This window comes from Prionailurus viverrinus, chromosome B3 (genome assembly GCF_022837055.1).
Source record: "Prionailurus viverrinus isolate Anna chromosome B3, UM_Priviv_1.0, whole genome shotgun sequence".
In the NCBI taxonomy this organism is placed as follows: Eukaryota; Metazoa; Chordata; class Mammalia; order Carnivora; family Felidae; genus Prionailurus; species Prionailurus viverrinus.
The window spans coordinates 127,441,939-127,465,958 of NC_062566.1; the positions used below are offsets into that span (position 1 = coordinate 127,441,939).

General features: G+C 41.3%; 1 protein-coding gene across 16 annotated transcripts in view; it reads left to right on the forward strand.

Moving 5' to 3' along the window:
• The window catches only part of GPR65 (G protein-coupled receptor 65), a 159,090-nt gene that overhangs the window by 46,930 nt on the left and 88,140 nt on the right, over positions 1-24,020 (forward strand). The window contains exon 1 of one of the 16 annotated variants that reach the window (XR_007152935.1): positions 17,179-17,272. The exons of 14 other annotated variants lie outside the window; for them this stretch is intronic. The gene's annotated coding sequence lies outside the window, so the exon portion shown is untranslated. Of the gene's footprint in view, positions 1-17,178; positions 17,273-19,233; positions 23,976-24,020 lie in introns of those variants that run through there. One more of the 16 variants, XR_007152933.1, reaches the window with a different exon arrangement.

Consider the following 24,020-nt stretch of genomic DNA (forward strand, 5'->3'; position numbering starts at 1 on the left):
GAGGGCTGGGAAAACTGATGGTTTCTGGACCTCAAATATTATAAGATAAGATTTGAAGAAAGAAAGAAAGAAAGAAAGAAAGAAAGAAAAGAAAGAAAGAAAAAGAAAAAAGAAAAGAAAGAAGGGAAGAGAAAGAAAGAAGGGAAAAGAAAGAAAGAAGGGAGAAAGAAAGAAAGAAAGAAAGAAAGAAAGAAAGAAAGAAAGAAAAGGAAAGAAAAACAAGACACAACCCCTGTGGCAAAGATATTACCAAGGATGTTGCCTTGCTACTCAAGCCTATTTCAGACATCAATGTAGATTCCATGAGGACAAGGAGGGCTTTAGGGCAAGTCTATAAAAGAATTGGAGGCTTATTTACTACCACATTAAACCGACTGGAAATAAGTCAGAAACCTGTCAAGTTTTTGAGCAAATCCTGTTGCTCAGAAACCACAAGCTTATGTCTATAATATTACTCTCACGCACCAGTAGAAAGTGGGTTTTCAAAGGCACACAACTCTTAATAACATACTCTACAATATCCACTCCATACACAGAAATGAGGAAAATGGACAAGAATATTCTCCAGGGAGGCAGAGCCCAGGGCCACTGAGAACAATGGACAAGAAAGTTCCTTGTACGGGACCAACCAAAAGTCTATGAAGACATTTTCTTTTAGGGGTTGAGGGTCTTCCCATTACCTCCTCAACAGGATTCCATCATTGCTGTGCACCAGGGACTGCTTTAGGAATGTTTATTGAGGTTATCCTGTCCTCTTTACGTAGTGGGTGGGCAGATGGAGCATAGGTAACTTGTCTTTTAGTTTGAAGGGTGCTGGACCTTGAGGAATCATATATGGACCTGAAGGAGATGTCTGAGCATCTCCTAGAGATCCTAGACTTTGAATTAGATGCAACAACTAGATGAAATTGTGGGTTTTCTCCCGTAGTGAGTATGGATGTTTTATGCAAAGAATTATGCTGGCCATAGGGGCTAATAGCAGAGATTGCTCGCTACAAAAGAGATTGCCTGCAGGGCACCTGGATGGCTCAGTCAGTTGAGCGTCTAACTTCAGTTCAGGTCATGATCTCATGGTTCGTGGTTTCAATCCCCATGTCGGGCTTTGTGCTGACAGTGCAGAGAGCCTGCTTTGGATTCTTTGTCTTTCTTTCTCTGCCCCTCCCCCTCTGCTTGTGCTCATTCTCTTTCTCTCTCTCTCTCAAAAATAAATAAACATTAAAAATTTTGAAAGAAAATAGTGATTGCCTGCAAAAATCCATTCTCTCCTTCTTTCTGGGCACACAGCTAGTAGACTTCATTTCTCAGCATCCCCTGCAGAGAAGTGACTAAGTTATCTTTCATGGAATATAATTGAAATGACATATGCCACTTCCCAGCATGACTCATAAAAGCCCATCACACCTGTCCCTCTATGCTTTTTTTTCACTACTGGTTGACTGATGTAGCAAGGCTTTAGATGATCCCCAGGTGTCATGTGTTGAAGTTGGCAGAAGCATCATCAATTTGGGTCCTTAATGACTGTGGAAGAAAGCTGACATCAACTTGAATGCTATCATAATGGCGTTTTGTTTTCTAAGCCACTGAAATTTGGGGGGTTATTTTAATTGCAGTTTAGCATACTCCAACACAATATGTCAAAAAGCAGCAATGTCTATTTTGCACATTTAGTCAACTTTTCAGAGGAAGGCTATGGTTGATCCATTGAATCCAAGACCTCTATTACACTGTCCTTCACCTCATCCCATCAAGGGATCCCATGAGCAGATTACATTGTATGGTCTCCTCTTCTTCCTTATGACTCTTAATGTACTCTTAACCCCTCTCCTTAACCCCTCCTCTCCCTCCCCCATCACCCCTCTCTGCCCTCTCTCTCTCTCTCTGCTTACACCCAACTCTGCTGACATCCAACTCTACCTCCTCCCATGCTCACATACTAAATTTGTGACCACTGACGTAACTCAAGTCCAGTGCTGCCCAGCAATCCTATCACGTTTCCATAGTCCATTCACCAGTCTATTGCAGAGCTATTTCATATTTTCTTTTCTCTCCACAAACCCCAGTTCCTTTACCCTCCTCCTCATTCTCAGCTGATGAGTGTGAATTCTATTTCAACGAGAAAATTGAAGCCATGAGGGGAGAATTTCCATTAGCTCCCACCACCGCCTCGACTGCCTACCTGCATCTGTTCCCATGTAATTTGCCTTCCTTCCTGGGTGAATTGTCTGTGCTCCTTTCTAAAGCCAAAACCTCCATCTGTGCACTGGGCACCATCTCCTCTCATCTCCTCAGCTCTTTCCCTTCCCTCCTGCATCTTCAGAATTTCCCTCCACACTGGATCTTTCCCATCAACATACAGAACATACTGCAATAAATCTCATTTTAAAAAAGCAAAAAAAAACTTAACTCCACACCCTCCTTCAACTACTATCTCCTTTATTTGATGGTTTTTATAGGTATGTCCCAGGAGGGGAAAAAAAAAAAAAAAACTCTGTATTTACTCTCTTCTCTAATTTCATTCTCCCTTGAATCCACTCCAGGCAGGCTTTCTTCCTCACTATGTCAAAGAAACAGCTCATATCAAGATAACCAACAAGCTTCATGTTGCCAAACTCAATGCTCAATTATTAACCTTCATCTTATTCAACCAGAATCTGATATGGTGTGTTACTGCTTTTTGAAATACTTACTCTCTTGGCTTCTAAGGAGCCCTCTCTCTTGATTGATTGCCTTCTTTACTAGTCACTTCTTCATCTTCCCAGTGTCTAAATTTTGGAGTGCCTTGGGCATAGTATCTTCTGTTTCCTCTTTCCTATCTACACTCATTCTCTAGGTGATTTTGTTGTTTCATAGCTTTTAATACCTTATCTATACATACAGATCCCAAATTTCTATTTCTAAACTAGACTTCTCTCTATAACCCCAGGCTTGTACATCCAACTGCTTTTCTGACATCTCCACTTGGGTGTTAAAATCAACTTTCCCAAAAATCAAACTCCTGATTATTCTTAAGCCTGCTCAATAAAAGTAACTCCATTTTTTCAGTTTCTTAAGTCAAAACCTTCATCATCCTTGACTATTCTCTTTCCCTAACACCCTACATCCAGTGCAACAGCACATCCTCTTGCCTCTACCTCAAACTATATCCAGAAGTCAACCCCTTCTCACAACCTCCATCACCATCATCTCTCACCTGGATTACTGCAACAGTAGCCTATGATCAAAATTGTTCATTCCCTCCCAATATCTATCCCCCCACTTCTGTACTGATAGAATTTTTATCTGGGTTCCTGGTCTTCCAGATGTAGATTTTCTAATCTATCTTAGAGTTAGGTGTAGACAAGGGGATGTAAACAAAAATGTCTATGGAATTTCTGAGATCCTTTCTAAGAGAGAGCTGGAAGATACCCCTTGTAGCTCCCACTTTATCTTGTCCTCATCCTGCTTCCTGTTACACAGATGACTCCTTAGCCTGCAGAGAAGCGCTCTTATGTTTAGTTGTTTCTATCTGCATTCTTGCCCCAGGTGAGTCCTTAGAGCAATGAGTTTGAATGTTTTCCAGTTGCTGAGGACTTGGTAAATAAAACTACCATCTACCTCTAGATTCAAACCTCTGGACTTAGGAGTGAGAGAGAAACCACCTTCAATTTAAAGCCACTGTAACCTGGGTAACATTGTCGCTGCAAAACTTCATCCAAACCAGTATGTCTTCTGATTTTCCCCCCACTTCTTCTCTTGTTCCTTTATAAACTATTCTCTCCCCAGCATCAGCCAGAGCAGTTCTAACTTTAGAACCCCCAAGTTAGTTCATGCTACTTTTGTGGTCACAGCCCTCCAGTGGCTTCCTGCGCTACCCCCATCAAGGCCTGATTAATGGCCTTCCTAGACCTGTCTGCACCTACATGTTCTGCCTGCCCACCTCCCTGCCTTGCTTCTCCTCTGCCCTTGTCTCTTCCATTCTTCCCCCAATTTCATCCATTCCAGATGCAGTGGCCACTCGCTGACTCTCAAACACACCCCTACTGCAGAGCTGAGTATTTCTTTTTTTTTCCTTGGGAGACTCTTATCCCTGTTGTCTTATGGTTCACATTCTCTCTCCTCAAGACTGTACTCAGATGTTACCTTATCATGGTGGTCTTTTTTTACTCCCTGACCTAAACTGTCACCAGCAAAGCCAGGACATTTCCCATAAAAATTGCGATTTTTCGCTTCTTTAGAAAGTGCAACTGCTCTAACAGTAAAATACTGGGCCCAGTTCTCACAGGACAACAATGGACTTGAGCCAGGGATAGCAACAAGATAGAGCTTAGGGAAGCTTTAGTTGTTGTTCTATATGATTTCCATCAGTAACTTTCTCCCCACTCCTTGATGTGATAAATGGATGTTGTGTTTATTTCATTTAAACTGCTGTGCAGACTTAGCTTCAAGCACTACCATCCCCATCCCATTCCCATCCGCAGATAGGTAGCCATCCTTCTAAATAAAAAGTCTAAAGGTGTTTCTGGCTAGAAACTGGGTAGCATAGGCATCTATACTTCATGGTCCCCCCCCCCCGCCACCTCACCACCCGCCTCAACTCCCTGGTGTCATACATTCCCCCGCTTCATTAATTCATAGTTCTGTCAGCTTCCTCCAGATATATGGTTAGCAAATGATGGCTTAGAGTATCTTTGTTCTCTATATGGGAAAACTCAAAAGATTAAGAGGACATTGAGACCCAAAGGAATGAGTCTTCAATAATAGAATCCCAGGCATCAAGAGGCAGTCACTCCACATGGTAATTTTCTATACCTGTTTTTTGTTGTTGTTTTGTTTTATTTTGTTTTTTGAGAGACAGAGAGAAGGGGGCAGAAAGGGAGAGAGAGAATCCCAAGCAGACTCCGTGCTGTCGGCCAAGAGCCTGACACAGGACTAGATCTCACAAACCATGAGATCATGACCTGAGCCAAAATCAAGAGCAGGACACTTAACCGACTGAGCCACCCAGGCCCCCTTCTATACCTGCTATTCTTAAGGCTGAACTCCATCTATCAGATTATTTTACAAAGCCATATGGCTCATTCCTGGAGACTTTGTTGATTTGCTTCAGAATTCAAGTCTTTTTTTCTTTTTAAATGTCAATACAGGCCAACCAGTCTTTGAACATATGCAGAGATTATTGCAAACAGATCAATCTTTCCCAGGAAGGGATCTAGTCTTGCACAAAGGAACTACTACTTTAAACAGCTAAAAGGTGAATTACATTATTGAGTTGGCAAGTGCTATATTTAAAAGTTACAAAAGACAATTACTAGTTCACATGAAACTCAAATTCCTCAAAGTGAATAACCTGTAAGAGGTTCATGTAGAGCTCTGCAATGCCCTGTTACATATTTATGTGAAGTTTTTATTGAAGAACAGTGTTGGTGTTTCCATGTTAACTTTACCGCATCTTTATAAATGCTCTCCAAGCCAAATTCTTAGGGAATGGTAATAAAAACTTCTTTGAATGGAGCTCATGGGCTTATCTTTTTAGCCGTTTGCTCAGGATTAAGAATTATTGTAAAATAATTTCTTTCATTCATTCATTCATTCATTCATTCAGCAAAGTCACGCAATAATTATTTATCTAGCAATGCCAGTCACTGTTCTAGGCACTAAATTCAGAGCAGTGAGCAGAAGAGAAAAGTCCCCACTCTCATAGAGATTACAATTGTATTGGTACAAGGAGTGAGGGGAGAGAGACATAAACAAGTAAATGTGTAAGACGTCAGGCTACAAAAAGTGCCAGCAAAGCAGGCAGGGATGGAGTTTTATTCACATTTGCAATACCAGCATCCCATGCTCTGAAAGAGCTTAAGAGGATGAATGTATTAATGATTTCGTGTGATAAACTCTACCTGCAGAATCTCTGAGCAGACATAACATTTGCTCTAGAGCCATAGAATGGGGTAGGGTGGGAGCATGCATACTTTTAGTTCCATTTCCCACAAACTGGGATCTCGTGTCCTAGCTATAGATGGTTCGCAAAAGGAAAAGCCTTGGAAGACAGTCTTTGTTTTGGCCTCTGTCTGCAACTCCCTGTATACTGAGCATGGGCTTCAGAGAAACTTTACCTCTTCTAGATGCTGAGATTTTTGTAAAGTTGAGAAATTTCCCAGTTTGATATTCTGCATTGTCTAAAGCAAATTACACCTCTACTTAGAACAAAGCCTACCTTGTTGGGAAAGGAGTGTGCAAGTTAGCATGTTTTCTGATTAAGCTTTCTTTATTCCTCTTAATGAGCTTGGAGTGGAAGTCATCATCACCCAGGGAATCTTTTTATTTTCCCTGGGTTACTTCATCCATCCAGTCATCTATGGAAGTTACTAATGACTTCACCGAGCAAAGTCAGGACTTACCGCCCGACACTGCACTGTGTTGGCAGAGTTTTGGCTGGGTCTTCCCTCAACAGTTCCAAGAAGATTGTATCTTTACTGTATCTTTACAGGCTTCATTAGCCCTGAGCAGAAACAGAAACAGACATGCCCAAAGGCTGAACCCAATATCTTTGTGAAAATCATGAAAAACAGTGTCACTTTTCCTTTGTCAGGGCCCTCTGATAAGACCTTTCTGAACCACAGTCTGTTAGATATCAGAGGATATGGTTGCCCCCAGCCAAACCAACCCAGGAAGAGCCAGATCCAGGGGCGGAACCAAACACCCAGAGAAGAAAGAGGGTGACCTAGTTCGTGACAAATGAATCTCAGAAACAGGACTAGATTGGAAAGTCAGCAAAGTTGCTCAGGGCTGCGTTACCACTTCTTAGGGGCCCTGAACACTTTTGTCTTCAGGACCCTCTGCCTCCTTCAAATAATATGAAAAATGACACTTTATGACTGTGTTACAAAGCTGAATACAATCCAGACTGGATTCATTATTATAGGTTAACTATAATCTGTTATTGTTGTTCTTATTTTTAAAAAAATTAAAATTTGAACAGTTTGTAGGTCTGATGCCTTCTTGTTTCCATTGCCTGTCCTGCCCACTGACATCATCAGAACAACTTGGTCAGCTACAGAGTGAGGCCTGATGTGACAAACCAATGGCCTTCCAATGTTTGCGTCCCCTTTGCTCCCAGGGAAGCTGGGTTTGGCTGCCACTTCTCTGAAACTTCCCCTGCTGAGGTCATCAGTGACCTCCGGGTTGCCAATGCTCACGGACAATGGTCAATCCTTATACTTCAGACCTTTCTGGGGCATTTGGTGCCATTCTCTACTTAATTCATTCTTATTGAGTGGCCACGTATTTCAGGCTGTGTCTCAGATTTGGGAGGCATAGTTAACTAAACAGACAAGATTCCAGCCCTCATAGGGCTTTTTGTCCAGGAAGGAATCCAGATAAATAAGCACCATGTACAATGTATTTTGGAGATACTATAAAAGCACAAGGGCCCCTAACTTGAACTTGAGGTGTCAAGAAATGTTTCCTAAGACCTGAAATACGAGTAAAAGTTCTGGTTGGGGAGAGGAGAGTGCTTTAGGCAGAAAGAGCAAATGCACCCAGGCTTAGTGATAAGAGAACCAAGAGTACAGTCTGTGAATAGAAAGTGACCCCACGTGGCTGAAGCTTAGAGTATGTGGGTGGGGAGGGGAGTTTGCACTGAGAGTGTCATGAGCACTTTAGGAAGATGTGTCTGGTGTCAGTGTGGAGAACAAATTGGAGTAGGGGTGATACTGAGCTTAGAGAGATACTGAGCCCTGGGAGGCTGTGGATGAAAAGCCTGTGCATGGGACTTAGGCAAGAGATGGTAACACTTTGAACCAGGGAAGCAGCAGACGGGAAGGAGGGAAGTGGACGGGCTGAAAATACTGCATTAACTGGAGTTGGTGACGGCCTGGATTTGGGGGAGAAGGATGACATCTGTCTGGCTTCTTACTGGCAGAAGCCAGTATACTCTGTGCTGATAAAGCAAAAAGGGGTTTGTTATAAGATATTAGGAGACAACACAAGCTTTAGGAGGGCCAGAAAGCCCAGTTTGGAAGGCTCACAGAGCAGTGCCCACTGTATCATAGGAGTGTTGGAGCAGAATCACTGCTGCGTGTCACTTGGCTCCTGTGAGCCTAGGAACCAAACACCAGAAGCTCTACCCCAGTGATCCCAGAAGAACTAGATGTCCCCACCTTTGCAGTTGTTGCAAGGGACTGCTTCCTCCAGCAGCAGCCATGTTGCTCATTCCTGCCGCCTATTTGTATGAAGGTGCAAATGCTTGACTGCATCTGGGTCACATGTTGAACCAGGCTGCCAGGAAGTTTGGGGAATGTGGTTTCTGGCTTTTTAGGGAGGCAAACTATAGAGAAGTTGGAATGCATGCTGAGTGAGCTCCTTACACTTTCTTTTTTTTTTTTTTAATATGAAATGTATTGTCAAATTGGTTTCCATACAATACCCAGTGCTCATCCCAACAGGTGCCCTCCTCAATGCCCATCATCCACTTTCCCTTACACTTTCAGCCACAGCTTGTATCTCTGCACCAGCCCCCTGACCTAAACAATATAAGGAAGGTGTTACAACTCTCAGAGATGCGGCTTAAAGGTTCAATAACTCATCCCAGGTCAGTGGTGGGGCAGAGTCCTGCTGAGTCCACATCTAGGCTCTTTCTGTTCCCTCAGACTGTCACTCAAGACTCACTTCTGTCCTAACCTCCCCTAGAAAGGCTCCCCCATCCCTCCCAGTCCACAGGATGCACTAGATGCTGCTGGCTTCCCTAATGTCCCTGTGCACAGCACAGGACAACAATCTGTGACAACAATCTGCATTTGCCACCTGGTGTCCCAAGCATTCTTTATTCCTGTTGACCCAGCCTCCTTCTGTGTGGCCTTTGTTTGATCTCTGTCCTCTGTTCTGTGAGCCTCATCCCACTCAGGAAACCTCACAAACTGATGATTTCATGTCTATACAAACTCCTTCCACTCCCAATTTTTTCCCAAGTGCTTGAAATGGACAGTGGTTCCATCTTCCCCATCCCATTTCTCTCATTTATTAAATAAAATGGAACATTTGGACAAGATGATCTCTTTCTGCAACCAAATTTTAGGATGGATTCTGTAATTTTTCCTTTGGTGGGGCAGTGCTTTGGCTTTGGCTCAAGAATAGTGCTGGTTGTAAGAATTCTTTTAATTGGACCCTGGGCATCAGGATTTGTCCTTTTACAAGTAGTGCCCCTCCTCTGCAGTCTATTTTGGGAGCCTCTACCAACAGCATCGAGCTTCCCGTCTTGGCTGAGCACCCTGTGCCTATCCCTCTGCCCCTCCAACTCTCATTTGCATTCATATCCCCTCCTCACCACAGGTACCTGTGCAATTGTTTCCTAACACACTGCCAGCTGCTTGAGTCTTGCAAAGCCAAGTTCTCCTTTGGGAGTTCTGACAGTAGGTAATAAAGACACAGAATGTGATGCTTCTCCCTAGCCTGGACTCAAAAGAGGGGGCTCTGTCAGGGAAATAATTTTCTCACTTCAGACCAACTAACTCACTTTACAGCAAAGGATATTGCCAGTGAGCTTTTAAGCAAGGATCACTAGTCCCACACCATCAGGGCAACTGGACAGTTTGAAGCACCAGATTGGAGATAATACCCTGTGGAGATGGGTGTTATCCTCCAAGATATAGTATGCTCCCTAAATCAATGACCATAATATGGCCCTGCATCCCCAGTAGTTAGGGTGCAATCATCTAGGCCCCAAGGAATAGATGCGCAAGGGGCCTCGCTTACTGTAACATCCAATGACCCACTGCGAGAGTTGTGCTTCTAGACCCCAGTTGCCTACAGCAGCATCCACTCCTCACCTCACTCTTTCCTGGCCTCCTCTCTCCCTGGTGTCATTTCCCAGTCCCTCACCATGTTCCTGAGATTATCCCCCAAAGAAACTCCTTGTACCTGAAGCTCAAATTGTGTTCTGGGGAGAGGCAGGCTTGTACCTCACACACTTGTCAGGAGGAACAAATGAGAGAAGGCGCTGAGTGCCGTGTCTGTCTTAGAGTAAGTGCCCGGTGAATACGAGCCACCATCATCCTCATCCTCATTATTATCATTATCACTGTCACTGAACTCCTGCAAGAGAGTTGAGATGACCTTGTTCAAAGTCCTAAGAGAGGTGACATTGACATATCAGGCTTCCTCCTTCTTCCTCTTCCCTCACACACCGACTCAACACAACCCTGAAAGAGTCTATAAGCAACGAGCAAACTACTGATAATATTAACAGCTATCATTTAGAGAGTTCCTACCCTGGAAATAGGTACTGTGCTCATTACTTCATAACTATGATTGTAGCATAACATGGTCTCGACAGCTTTGCCAGATTACAATAGTCCAGGGTGTAATTATAATTTTAATAACAAGAGACAACATATGTTGGGCTTTTACTATAAACTGCATGCAAAGCATGCATGTAATAATGTAGTGTCTTCCCATTTTACAGGTGAAGAAATAGACTCAGAGAGAGAAAGATACTTGCCCGTGACCACACAGCCTGGACAGGGTGGAATCTGGACCAAAACCCATATCTAGCTGACTTCAGAGAGCTTGCCCTTTCTGCTAGACCATAGTGTTCTCATCATCACTGCAATTTCTCCAGATGAGACAGTTTATCTGGGGGGTTACATTTTTCAGGGGAACAAAACATTATTCACAGGAACTAAAAAGGCGACTATCACTCAGCTCAACAAGCAAAATTTTCAGGAAATCTAACCCTGCAACAATAATTTTAAGGAACAAGAAGACATGAGTCACAGTCCAAAATAGCAAGAATAAAGCATGGGATTCTGCTTACGCCAAAACTGATGCAGGGACTAGTTTCAATTGTAGCACATGTGGGAGGGACAAGTCCCACTGTACGTTGAGATGTCTGGAGAAAAGTGGGCATCCTAGACATACTAAAATGACTATTTTCTAATGAGCACCTAAAAGATAGAAATGTATGTGTCTCTAGTTAATAAATTCTTATCATATTCTACCCTTAAAAAAGTTATACTTAATCCATAATTTATACCATGTTGGAATCATTCTTAGAAAATTAAAATTTGACCTTGCCTTATTTTCTATCCACTGAGGTATTCCAAGTTAAAGTTATATATTATCCCAAAGCATTCTTACTATCTACAATTAGAATAAGAAACAAGAGTTGTTTTACCAGCTCTTCAAGCTGGAATAAACTGAACTTGATTCCCCTTAACCCATGATTATTTGCAATCATTACAATAGCTAATATCTTCCAAGGGTTTATTGTTTGCCAGAATCTGAGCTACAAACTTTATGTTATTTAATTCATATAACAACCATAAGAGGAAAAAGTATTATTTTGTCTTCATTGTACATAAAAGGGAACCATAGATTAGAGAGGTTAAGATCTTACACAATATCATTCAGCTGCGTTGTGGAGCTACTGAGATTCAAATCCATGATTAATCAGTGTACTTTAGTTTGAAAGGGTTATCCATCCAGTCAGTGCCCTTTCTATGTGGACCCAAGCCTTTAAGTTCCAAAGTGGCTGAAATCAGACTGAAAGTGACCTGGTATATTTCTGAGTTCTCAGGAAGAATTAAGATCTGTCTAGAAGTTAGCATGTTAATAAACTGCTCCAAGGAGCTACTTCTGTAGGAGGAACAGAGACCTCACTCTTCATGACTGTGGTTTGCAGATAAGTTGCTTCCCGGTCACACTGTAGAAGCCATCACAAGGAGTCAAAACAACAGATTAAAAAAATGAAAGCCTTTTCAAAAACAGAGTCAGGATGTACTCTCACACTATAGGCTTACAAATCACTTGCACCACTCAGTGGCCCTGGGCTGACCTAGTGATTAAAGATGATTCAGGATTTGCTAGGAACCAAGAAACTGACTCTATCAACACATGATTTCCTTAGGCTATGTTAGTATATCTGATATTCAGATACTAGAAGCTGTTTCCAGCTTAATTGTTAAAAACTGAAAATCTTGAAGAAGTAGAGGTACATGACAGATGTGTCTTCATAATAAAGATCCTCAACTCAGCTCGATTTTGTGGCAGTGACTCAGCACGTCATAGTTGGCAACTTACCTTTCCTGAGGCTGCCTCCAATCCTTAGCACGCCAGTAGTCCTGGGTCCTTACACACAAGGACCTCTGATGATTTCTTGGGGAGTCATCAGGCAGATAAATAAACATCCCCCCAAATAAAACTTACCTGCCCCATGGCAGCCACTTACTGCAGAGGACAGATCCCTTAAAAACAACAGCAAAAGCCGTCTCAAGAGATGTGCTGGTTTTGAGAGATTTTGTCCTCAAGAAAGCAGTGTATTGCCACCACAATCTAGATTTACACTCCTTACCTTGAGAAAAAAAACACCTGGAGTGACATAAGATATTTAGGGTCTCCCTTGACCCGTTATCAGCCATTAGGAACGCTAATAATGATCTTTTACCATTATTTCAATTGCAAGAGTCAAACTCGTTGGACGGAATCCTCAAACATCTAAGAAGGTAGTGGTGGAAATCCAAGGAGTTTTGTTGCCCCATCCCTTTTTTCCTTTTTAATTTGCTGATTGATAACTTGATCCTATTCATGGATTTGCTACCTGCCAAGAAACGAAAAAGGAAAACAAGCAATCATTTATATGCATGATATGGATTTTAAGAACTATGAGTCTTAAACAAGAAACTTTTAAACTCATGAGAAATAAGGCTGTTGATCAACGGGACACTATTCAAGTTATATTCCTGGTTCATTGCTTTCTCTAAGTACTATCCTGGTGTCTTGCTAAATCAGCAAAAATACCTGAGCTACATCAGGTTCATTCTGACAGAAATATTTCCTTTGAGTTATGATGGAGTGTCAGGTCTTTGGCCATACGGGGAATTTTCCTGTAACTTACATAAAAACAAAACTGTGTTTATGACATTTTTCGATGTCCTTCATTTAAGATTCCTTGTTGTAAATTCCTCTTAGAATTTAGGAACGCACACACATGTAGCACTCACAAATTAGTTTACAATAAAACTCCAAAGTGCTTCTTTCTCTTAGTTTTTAGAAAGATAAGGGGAAAAAATGAAATCAGCAAACACTTTCTACTTACTAAAACAATAACTTGACCATTTCCCTGAATGATTTCCAATTTTTCCTATATTTTCATTTAATCGCCTTGTGTATATTTTATGTATAAGGATATGTGTGTTTTTAAATTATAATTCTCTACAGGTCCTTCTATAAATGATAAATTCCTATCTAGATGCCAGAGATAGCCCATAATAAAAATTCCAGGGATAGTAGGAACAGACTATTGATCAGGTCCCTGACAGAATCCAACTCTTCACATAACATCAGATAGCTTGTAGAGGAGATGATGTTCTGCATCCCCCACACCCCTCAGATTATCTATTGCTGTAAAACAACCCCAAACAAAGGCTTAAAAACAATCATTTATTTTGTTCATCAATATGGGGGGATTGGCTGGGGCAGCTCACCAAGTAGGGGTGATTTTTCCCCAAGGGACTTTTGCAAACATCTGGAGACTTTTTTTTTTTAATTTGAAAATTTAATTGGATTTATTAAACAATGCATAGATCAGGAAGCATCCCATCTAGCAAGTAGATGGGAAGCTCTGGGAACATTTTTAGTTGTTAAACTGGAAAAAGTGCCACTGGCATCTAGTGAGCAGTGGCCAGGGGTGCTGCTAAATATGGTATAATGCCCCTGCAAGGAAATACCCAGCACAAGACTGAGAAACCCTAGCTAGGCAGTTCTCATTTCAGGTCTCTAGTGAAGTTGCAGTCAGGCAGTGATGGGGCTGGGTCATCTTGAGTGCATCTTCATTCACATGTCTGGTACCTGGGCTAAGAAGACTCAAGCAGTTGGAGCAGCTGGGGATCCTCAGGAATCTCTCCTTTCTATGTAGTTATTTCATATATTCTCTCTTCAGGGCAGTTTTAGGGTATCCAAGCTTCTCGCCTGGTGGCTGAAGGTTCCAAGTAAGTGCCATCAGAGATTGATAGAAGCTGGGTGGCCTTTCTAACTCAGTCTGGAGTGTCACTTCTGCAGCAACAAAGTAACAAAGATCCCCAACCCCTTGGGGTCAACAGAAAGGAAGGGGAGAACCTGAACTCCCACCCCGACTTGGCAGTGAAGAGGCAGCACCATCACATCTGTGGAAGCCAACTAAAATACAAGATTTAAATAAGATTCAGAGTCTTATAATAGAATACCCAAAATGTCCAGGTTTGAGTCAAAAATCAGTTATACCAAGAACTAGGAAGATCTCAAACTGAATGAGAAAAGGCAATCAACAGTTGCCAACACTAAGATGACACAGATATTAGAATCATCTGACAAGGACTGTCAGTCAGCCATCATAAAAATGCTCTGACAAACAATTATTAAAATGCTTGAAACAAATTAAAAACCAGAAATTCTCAGCAAAGAATTAGAAGATACAAAGAAAAACAAAATGCAGATTTTAGAACTGAAAATTACAGAAACCAAAATAAAAAAACTCAATGAATGGACTCAACAGAAGAATGGAGGGGACAGAGGAAAGAATCAGTGAACTTGAAGATACCTAATTGGAACAACAACCACAACAAAAAGATTGAAAAAATAAAGCTTCAGTGACATGTGGGACTATACCAAGTCCCAGAGGAGAAGAAAAGAAGATGCAGGCTGAAAAAGTATTCAAAGAAATAATGGCTAAAAGTTTCCTAAATTTGGTAAAAGAAAAGAAAAACCTGTAAAACTACATATTCAGTAAGTTACTCTGAGTAAATTCCAGATAAGATAAACTCAAAGAAATCTACACCAAGATATATCATGGTCAAAACTTCTGAAAACTAAAAACAAAAAAATAATCTTGAAACAGCCAGAGAGAAACAATGCATTATCAGTATGGGAAAAAGCAATCAGAACAATGGATTTCTCATTGGAAATCATGGAGGCCAGAAGAAAGTGGCACAACATTTGCCAGGTGCTGAAAGAAGAGAATTGTCAACTCAAAATTCTTCATCTGGAGAAGGTATCTTTCAAGAATGAAGAGGAAATCAAGATATCCTCAGATGAAGGAACACTAAAAGAATTCGTCCCCACCAGACCTACCCTAAAAGAATGTTTAAAGCAAATTTTAAAGAACATATCATAGGTTATCAGGAAGTATGGAAGAACATACTAAGAGGGAAAATATGATAAATACAACAGAATTTCCTTCTCCTCTTGAGTTTTCTGAATATTGTTTGATAGTTGAAGCAAAATTTTTTAACACTGTCTAATGTGGTTCTCAATGTATGTAGCAAAAATAGTTAAGACACTTACGTTATTGATAGGGGAGGGTAAAGGGATGTACCGGGAAGTAAGGTTTCTAGACTTCACTCAAATTGGTGAAGTGTTGCATTAGTGGACTTTGCTAATGTATGTATGTAATACTTTATTGCTCACTACACTAAGGGATTTAAGCTGATTGGACCCAGTCTCTGAGCAAAACAGAGCATTGATGTTATATTGGGTTTGGATGCAGCACAGAGTTCAAGAATTTGGCAGACTTTCAGTAAAGGGTTGACAACCTATAGAAGCAGAGTTACTTGGGTACGATTCTTATTGGTCGGTTAGCAGTCCTGATGTGTATACTAGAGTGAGTCCATCACTGATTGACTTTTAGAAGTGAGGCACTAACTGTGAGTAGTTAACTCATTAACCATTAACTGAATGTTCAACTGAAATTTGTTGCCTTGATCTATAGGAACAGGTTAAAACTGGCCCTGGTAGCCATTTGCTACCATGGCTATAGGAAAATTCATTTTTCCCTAACTTTGTAGGAGCCTTTTTATTTTCACTGGTGTTGCCATTTGAAAATATGTTAAATAAACCTTATTTCTAATTTTGCAAATCTTTTGCTCCTAAGAAAAACATGTCTGGCATGATGAAGAAGAGTGGGAAATGTTTACCAGAGGAGATTAGGGTATATCCTTTCTTTTAGCCTATTCATAACCAATTTTCTCCCTTCTTCTGATAACAACATTCATCCCTCCACATGCATCCAACCCTCATATCTTTGGGGAATTCTTCTTTCCTAAAACAAACATGTGGTTCTGATGAGAGCTATCAGTCTCCCAGCCATGGACATGTTATTCAAGTGTAGCCAGTCATAATACCACACAACCTTGATTATAGTGATTGGTCCAGAAATAAGCTTACGTGAAGCCAATGAAAATCCTTCCTCTCCTGTAGCACCCATAGCCCTTCATTACATGGGTATTGTTCTATGACTGATTCCCCTAATAGACGGAGCTCCTTGAAGGCAGCCACCATGTCTGATTTACTGATGTATATACATGACTACCATGTTGCTAGCATGATGCTAGCAATTATCATGATGATAGCGTCTAAGAGGTGCTCAGTAAATATTTCTTGAATGTTTGAATAAATGCATAAATGGGAAATGGGTCAAGGAATGAGTGGGTATTCAGCTATTATTTGAAAAAATAAATGGCAACTGTAGAAACTCTTAGAAAACGTCTGGGAAAAGTCTTCCTAGCTCTCCTAAGAACCCTCTTCTGTCACAGTTGCTCGAATGATGAGTACATTGTGTAGCCCACAGCAGGAAGTCCAGGCTGCTGAGCCTGGGGGACACCACACATCTGTGTTGTCTGGGCCAGCTCTATAGTTTCTGCAGGCCTCACAGCTGGCACTCAGATTGGCCCTTTTTCATTTGCATCAGTCATTCTGAGCATAGGGAACAACTGCGTCTCTAAGAACTCTCAAGAAAACAAAGGGTGGCAGTATCAGTGACCAGTTGGATAGACTTCAAGTGTCAGGGCAACTCTGGTTGTGTGCCAGTCAGGCCAGGAGACAGTAGGGACTTGAGATGACATGTATTTTCCTATGACTCTCTCCCTGCTCAAAACTTAGAATAAGAATTGAAAAACATTGAACTCACAGGAGGCAAGCAACTTGGGTTCTTGTCCTGACTTTGCTACTACCTCACCCTGTGACCTTGAGTAAGCCACTTAACTTCTATAGGACACAACGTCGTCATCTTAGAAATGATTTGGTTCTTTTCAGCTCTGGACTCAAAACCGTACTACCTGTGAGTGTCAAGACTGGAACATAGGTGCAGCCTCCAAAACTAGTACTATGGCTGGGAGATGATCCAATGTCTGAATGCGGTGGCTGGTCTTTCCTCTTGTCTTTTGTCTTCCCCCAGCCCCCAGCCCCTTTGATGGGATTTGAGGGATGAGCTGAGCGAAAGCTTCCGATAACTCAGAGCCTGTCCACTTGGGAAAATGTCAACTCCAAGGTCAGTGACTGCTGAGAGATGCTACTTGAGGGCTGATTGGGCATCTCAGTGACTGGCCTCAACAAGAAATGTCTCTGCATTTAGGATGCTTCCTTCACATATTTTTACACAAAGTTTTCTGAATTTGATATACAGAATATATATCTTTTTTGAATTTTCACGAATTTGTTGGAATGTGACATACACAACAATATTACCAGAAGTGTAATTTTGGAGGATTGGAACAGTATTTGATGATATATTTCAATGAATAATGATGATAGATAATATTGGTCATATCTTACGATGTTGGCTGAAGATATAATTATGATGAGGGACTGATGATGCTCACAGAAATATATTTGAAAGTCAGTGAAGAAAAATGAAGTTCACAGATACCATCGCCACTCTAGATGCTATTTTAAATTTTGTTTCTAAGGAAAAGGTGCTGAGTTACAAGCCTTGTCATCTACTTTTTTAGACGCATAAAAAAATACAATCCAAATTTGCTTTTTCTTTTTCATTTCTGAATAAAGAAATGGTCTGTTGGAAGAAGAGAGGAAATGTTGCAAAATTGTAGAGCAAAAACTGAATTTTCAGCATAAATTAAATCAATTCTGTAATTTTGCAAATAAGAAGACTGATTGATGTCTGTAACGGATGTTATAGAAGTTGCTCAAAGTCTGGCAGCTAATTAGAAGCTTCAGGACTGAACATGACTCTCATATACAGTGTTTCTGTATTTATCCCTCTCTCCATTTAGATCTTAATAACTACCCTAACCCCCCATATCTAGTGGATAGCTTTACTGCACCAGTATTTCCCGAATTTCAGTAATTAAAAATTCCTAATGTGTGCCCCAGCCACTCACCATCTTACTATGATTTGTTTTTCTTAAACTCACTGACATTTTTATTTAAATTTACTTAAAGGTAACATTTATGGGGCACCTGGGTGGCTCAATCGGTTAAGCATCCGACTTCAGCTCAGGTCATGATCTCGCGGTTCGTGAATTTGAGCCCCACATCGGTCTCTCTGCTGACAGCTCAGAGCCCACTTCAGATCCTCTGTTTCCCTCTCTCTCTGCCCCTCCCCTGCTCTCTCTTTTTCTTAAAAATAAGATAAACATTAAACTTTTTTAAAGCAACATTTATGTCGCTAATATAAATATAAAATCAGTATTACTTGCCATAAATGGGTGGTGAAAATGATCATTTTGTGTCCAAGTGCCTGTAGAAGTTTACTTCTGAAACTTTGTGAAACTCCCTTCTCTCTTAGGCTGCCCTGACTATGAAATAATAGGATGTCAGAGTTCTTAAACGATCAGGGATCATGGGCCCAAGGTAAAAGTAATCATCAAGATGTACATGCAGCCTTTTAAAAAAGTTAGAATATACTGGATTATGAGAGGAAAAATTCTTTCCAGCTTATTGCAATACCTTCCCTTACCAGCTCAGATAATTGGCTGTTGGCTTTTAGAGGTGAGAGCCCTTGAAACCCTTCAGGATGTGTTGCAAGGAAAACAGTTCTTGGGGAGAGGTTCTCGCTGTTGCACAAACAGAACCTGAAGTCAGGAAAACATTTCTGTTTGGAGCAATGCCTGTTCTGCCACCTGCTAGCAGTGTGCTATTAGACCAGCTTTTCCGTCTCAGTGTCTCAAATGTTCTTCATTTCAAAACATGGAGACAATCAGTGCCTTTTAGAGTTTTTGTGACAATTGATGAGGAAACACGTGGATGATAATTAGCCTGGTATGAAGAACACAATGAACAGTCTCAATACACTTAAGTACAGGTACGTCCGCTTTCCAGAAGTTTGCCTGACACCACTTTGCTTTTAAGAAAGACTTATATTGTTTCCGACTCTGTGTCTCCCTCTCTCTCTGCCCCTCCCCCGTTCATGCTCTGTCTCTCTCTGTCCCAAAAATAAATAAACGTTGAAAAAAAAATTAAAAAAAAAAAAAAAAGAAAGACTTATATTAACACCTGTTTTGGCTAACCAAAAGAAATCTGAAGGGGATTTTCGCTTATACAAAAGAATAAAAAAAGCATGAAGCAAAAATAGCATTCAGCATTTGTTTGCTGCAAGCTGTTTATAGGGGCATCACTCACCCCCAGCAGCAAGAGGGGAGACGCCAGGCTCCTTCTTGGGAACCACACAGCATCTCAGCATCTCAGCATCAAGCCCCCACAGGGCTATGAACTGTGTCTGTGAGCATCTGTGCTTTATCTTAATTTGTTTTGTGCATCTGTTAGCAAGATGTGGTACCAGAAAAGGTACCAGAAAAGCCTAAAAGAGGTGATTTTGGGGGTCTGGGAATGCCCAGGAATTTTTCTATATAAATAAATGGTAATTGATTTACACCATTTTACTTAGGGGCGGTTTCCTAGGTAGTGAGAGAAACCTTTAAATGGCAAGTTTATTTTCTTCTCTGTTCTCCCTTTTCTGGAGTCTGATGCCTTGCAAGGTTTTTGTAATATAATTCAAAGATAGGAAACAAAGAGATTCTTTGAGCATTAGAAGGGATAGTCTATTTTTATAGCATTTTTCAGACAAGGAAACTGAGCTGTAGGATTCTTATGAGTAATATGTCCACTATGCAGGTAGGAAGTAGTGAAACCAAAACACTCTGTCTTCAGAGCTTACACTCCTAATAATCATGCAGTCTACGCTACATAATGTAGTGTATTAAGATGGCTACGAATTCTTTGACACCTTCCACCAACAGGTGGATTCTATGGCCCCTTCCATAGAATCTGGGTTGGCTCTGTGATTATCTAATACAATGTGGAGGAAGTGATGTGCCAGTTTCCCAGCCCAGGTCTTAAGAGACTAGTTAGTAGCTTCTGTTTCCTATTTGTATAGATGCTCATTCTTTGAGCTCTGAGTCTGCATATAAGAAATCAGACTACCCTGATGGATAGCTCATTTGGAAGAACTCGAGATGACACAGAGAGGGTGAGCAGCCCAGCTGAGTGCAATTTTCCAGCCATCCCCACCAAGGCCCCGGGCATGTGAATAAAGCCCTTTTAACCCTCCAGAGAAAGCTAGCCACCAGCTGAATACCAGTGTGACCCCAGGCGGTTGCCAGAAGGACCGAAATAATCATCTATCAGAGCCCTGCTCAAATTCCCAACTCATGGATTGCGAGCTGTTTTACACCACTATGATTGGGAAGGTTTGTTAGCACAGAAACTAGAACACATGTATCATTTCATGGGAATCTCATACTGCCATCTGAATAGGTAGCACTTTTCCATTTTTTGGAAGAGATCATGGTGTAGTAAAGTATCTTCCCCAACGTTCCACACTGCTAAATGGTAAAGCTACATAACAGCTGGGTTTCTGGACTTAGCCCACACTTGCCTGCCACTGGATGTTGCCTCCAGGTGCTGCAGAGAAAGAACTCCAGCGTTGCCATGGCAGCCATGACTCCCCACCGGGGTCCAGGGCAACATGGTACTCAAGAGAGCTCCAGCTAACCCTAGCTTCCTCTTTGCCTCACATCCCATCTTCATATCACTGCCAACCCTACCACCTAGACAAGCCCAGCTTCTCCTATACTAGCTCTGTGATCTTCAGCAAGTTACTGAACATAAGCTGAGTGTATGGAAAGTGTCAGCTGCCACCATGACTCTGATTGCAACCCAAAATCCGTTTCATAGTCAAATATCATAAGGAATAAGAACTCCGGCTTCTGGGCCTACCATAGGCACTCAGAATTCTCCAACCAAATATAAACAGTAGATCCAACTAGTAGCCCTCTTGTTAATCAACATATATAATTTGTGATTCATCTTTGCTGATGTATGTACATTTACTGTGTTGCTTCAGATGGACGCATGAGACCCTCTGGTATGTGTCCACCACATTTTATCTATATATAATGAAACTACTATGTTTCAGGATCTGTGTTAAAATCTTTATATTGATTTAATTTAACCCTTTCAAGAACACCACGAAAAGTATTTTTAATGAATTTACATGCAATTTTATGATTCCATCACCTTAGAAACTGTCCTAGGTGCCAAAGTCATCTGGCTTGAGAGGAGGATGATTCAAAGCTCTCCTCAGATGCAGCTATTTTATAACAAGGAGTTGGGCACAGAGAAGCAAAGGACCAGAAAGAGGAAAGTGAGGAAAGCATCAAATTTTAATTCAGTTTTCCCATTTACTTCCTGAGTAAATTTATCAAGCATCTCCTGTGCACCAGTGCATTATTCTGGGTCCTCCAAGAAGCAGGCATCAAGACAGGATTAAATGTGCAAGAAATTTATTAGGGGGAACATCTATGGGGGATAATCGGAAGGGTGCCGGGAAAGGCTGAGAGAGCCATCAGATCATGATGCAGGTCTGACTCTGCATGAAGGAAGGAAGCAAGGTTGGGTGGATGCTTCCTAGATAGCCATCCAGCTTAAGAAAAGTTAGGCAAGGCCATGGGGGTGTCTTGAAGCCAAGGGTTGCTCATTGGAGGAGTCCTACATCTCTTGGGAATGGGCCTGTTTAATCTCTGCCATGCACAGCCAGCCAATGTCTGGAAGCAGCCCATGGGCAACATGGCTTTGGTACAAACTCAACAATAGTTTTCAGAGCCAAACAGGACTTTTTTTTATCTACCAAAAAAGGGAAAAAGAGCTCTAATGTGGAAGAGGGGAGACTTCAGCCCAGCCTGTTCCTAACCTATTAAGCATCCTCCAGGAGGCTTTCTGCCAACAAGGGTCTGGGCATTCTCACCTATACTCCCAAATCTGGAGAGATGCACAAGGAATGAGAGAATTTTTAACATTTATTCAACCGGATGCATTCCTGGCTGGTCTGTACTCCCCCACTCTCATTTATTAGTTATTGAAGAAGAGACATTCACCTTCATAACCCACTTGTTTTTTGTTTTTGTTTTTGCTGTTTGATCACATCAGCTGCAATGTGGGGAATGGATCAAAGAAAGGCAAATTAGAAGCAAAGAGGCCACTTAGGTGTCCAGACTAAAGTGGTGGCAATGGAGGTGGGGAGAAGAGAATTGGTTGAAAATATATTTTGCAGATATAATCCACAGGATTACTGGTGGATTACACATCCTTGACTTCAAAGATTACACACCTGGACAGACTGGAGTAGAATGTGTCAGAAGGCCATCACAATTTAGAAATACTAAATGCTATTGTTCTTTAGCTTTTACTACAACCATACTGTGAAGAGGCCATCTTGAAGGATGGATCTAACACTACCCAATCATGTACAATCTCGTTGTGATTTCCATAGAAAGACCCATGACTGTCACTTGTGTTAGTTGATACTGTTAGGTTATTTTTTAAATTTTCGTATCCAAATGAGCTCATCTACTAAAAGCAAATGAGAACTCAAAATCATTTTATAAAACCATCTGGATAATAATGTTAGAGCTCAGCAATTTATTTTATTTTATTTTATTTTATTTTATTTTATTTTATTTTTTCTCATAAATAACAAATGCGTTCTTGATTTATTGTGTGGTGATACTATAACACAACCTTCACACTGACTGAATAGGATAGAGCTCAGCAATTTTAAATTAAGGAGAGAAGATATCCTAAAATAGGAAATTCACCTGGAGTTTGGAAAGAGGGTATAAAAAGCACATACCTAATGTCACTGTGAACTTTTCATGTCTAACAACTGAGATACCCCACTGAGTGTCATTTCACTGAGATTCCAGAAATCCAGAATAACCTTAAGAAATTGTCTTTGGTCTCCTTTCTGAGCACAACACCTCCTTACTTTAACCTAAATGGAAGTGTATTCTATTAGATTGAGATCAATCGGTAAAGCTAGCTACAGGTTTATTGTTGGCAAAAGAAAGTCTGGGGGAAGTGTGCAAGAATGTCCACTGCCTCCCCATGCATGCCAACCTTGATGTCACGCCCTTCACGCCAGGGGTCACTAAGGGGCCTGCATGCAAGGGTATGCAAGTTTGTGCTAGAGAAAGGAGAGCGAGCACCATGAGGGAGTTGAGGACCACCCACTCCACAGAGGAAAAGCATGTCTAATGCTTGGGGCAATCTGCTGTGTGCGATGTTGTCCTCTCTTCCCTCTTGCCTATCAATTCTTCAGTGATGTCTACACTGCACGTAGAAGCAGTTTAATGAATTAATTCAGTAAGGATACAAATAAGAACAGCTTTATTTTCTTCTTTCCACTGCTTCCAGCATGTTCTGATGGATCCTTTCTGCACATTCTGATGACATCCCAGGCAGAAACTGTGGCTTTCTGATTTCTTTGGTCTCATGAATAATCTCCTTTCAGGTGTAAAAACTAATTTTCAGATACTATAAAGTCCTGTCCAACAAAACAAAACTTGAGCCTCGTATCTAATGCCAAGCTCTGTCCCTCTCCTTTTTCCTGCCTCCACTAATCACCCTTCCCTGATCAGGTTTATGTTCTACCAAAATACATATGTTGAAACCCTAACCGCCCATGATGGGGTTAATGCCCTTATAAGAAGAGACAGGAAAGAGCTTGCTTCCTGTCTCTGGTATGTGAGGACCCAGCAAGAAGACAGCCATTTGCAGAGAGAGAGAGATCTCACCAGAACTCAAGCATGGTGGTACCCTGATCTTGGACTTCCCAGCCTCCAGAACTGTGGGAAATAAATTTCTGTGAAGCCTCCCAGTCTATGATATTCTGTTACAGTGGTGCACACTGACCAAAACAATGGCTCAAGCTTGACCACCTTCTGTGGCAAAGAAAGGTAGGCCAAATATTCTCTCCTCCTTTTTCTTCTTGCAGCTGTTGC